Source organism: Myotis brandtii, unplaced genomic scaffold (genome assembly GCF_000412655.1).
Source record: "Myotis brandtii unplaced genomic scaffold, ASM41265v1 scaffold421, whole genome shotgun sequence".
NCBI classification, from domain to species: Eukaryota; Metazoa; Chordata; class Mammalia; order Chiroptera; family Vespertilionidae; genus Myotis; species Myotis brandtii.
In genome coordinates, this window is record NW_005366140.1 from 2,294,038 (window position 1) to 2,295,624 (window position 1,587).

The 1,587-nt window shown below is 60.0% G+C and overlaps 1 long non-coding RNA gene across 1 annotated transcript in view; it reads left to right on the plus strand.

The window, feature by feature from the left end:
- Positions 1-1,115: 1,115 nt before the first annotated feature.
- The window catches only part of LOC106727409, an 852-nt gene continuing 380 nt past the window's right edge, over positions 1,116-1,587 (plus strand). Inside the window, exon 1 of the long non-coding RNA XR_001363590.1 lies at positions 1,116-1,244. This is a non-coding gene — a long non-coding RNA (uncharacterized LOC106727409). The remainder of the gene's footprint in view (positions 1,245-1,587) is intronic.

Sequence of the window (1,587 nt, forward strand, 5' to 3'; positions counted from 1 at the left end):
GGCCTTCTCCTCCGCGAGGCGCACGCCTGTTCCCTTCGGTTCCTGGCGGCCTTTGCCGTGGCCCGCTGCCTCCCTAGCTCTCCTTTCCGTCTACGCGGTTGCCTCCGCCGTCGGTCTGTCTGTCCGTGCACCTCGCCTCCCGCTCCGAAGGGCTCTGTCCCTCTCCCAGGGAGGCGCGCCCAGCGCTGACAGCAGGAGGTCTCGGTGGGGCTTCAAGGGGCGGCCCCAGGCCGCGGGCTGCGGATTTATTGGGTTCCCGCCCAGGTCAGCAAAACTCCACCCCCGGACCTGCCCGCACTCTTTCCTCCCTGGACGGGGTCGGTCACGTGAGTGGCTGCTGGGGGTTGGGGCGGGGAGGCCTCGCGCGGCGCTCCACCCTGGCTCCTCCTGTCTCCCGTCGCCCGGTGCGGGAAACTGAGGCTCAGAGGTGGCCGTCGCTCCCCCCAGGCCGCACAGCTGGGAGCAGTGGCCTCGGCATTCAAGCCCCGCTGTGCTGGAGGGCCTTTGAGCTACCGGAGCTCACTCTCGCACCGGACTGGGGTTCGCTTTCAAGGCTGCGGGGTCCTCTAGGGCAGTGGTTCTCAACCTTCCTAATGCAGCGACCCTTTAATACAGTTCCTCATGTTGTGGTGACCCCCAACCATAAAATTATTTTCGTGGCTACTTCATAACTGTAATTTTGCTACTGTTATGAATCGTCATGTAAATATCTGATATGCAGGATGTATTTTCATTGTTACAAATTGAACATAATTAAAGCATCGTGATTGATCACAAAAACAATATGTAATTATATATGTGTTTTCCGATGGTCTTAGGCGACCATCGTTCGACCCTCCGAAGGGATCGCAGCCCACAGGTTGAGAACCGCTGGAGAACTGGGCTCGATTGAACCCCTTCTCCAACTGGACTCCCCGTTCTCTAGAGCCTAGCGGGAGCGCATCACCAACCCCACCCTCGGGCTAAGCCGCATGGAAGACATGGGGGCCAAGTCCTTAGTGCATACGCCCTAGAAGAGGTGCATATGGGCCCGTTTCCCCGTCTGAAGTAGGGATAGAGGAGCCCCTGCCCCAGAGGAGTAAACTGAACCCGCAGGACACAAACCTGGCGCAGACTAAGCCTTTTCCGTCAATCCTTAATTTATTCGTTGGCTCCTTGTCAAACACGCACAGAGCATCTGCCTGTGTCGGGCGTACCGTACAACGAAGGTCGCGCGGAGGGGCTGTCGGTGGCCACGAACCCGAGTAAGTGGTAGACCCACGACTACCTGGGAAGGTGGCGTCAGGCGAGTGCCCATCACACAAATGAGGACACTGCGCCGGGAAGTCCCTTGCCTGGGGTCATGCCGCCCAGGTACCCAGACACTGTCATTTTGGGGCCCTTCGCCAGGGGGGCCCAGAAAGGACTTTGGTCTCTGGTGGCTCCAACCTCTGATTCGCCCAGGAAAAGCTGGGTACCTTCCTCGGTAGGGGGCGGGACCTAAAAATCCGCGGGTGGAATGCTAGGGCCCCGCAGTCCTCACCGGCCTCTGTCGCCCCCTGGTGGCCCCCTCTGGCCTACATGCGCCGCCCCAGCTGAGTCCAATGT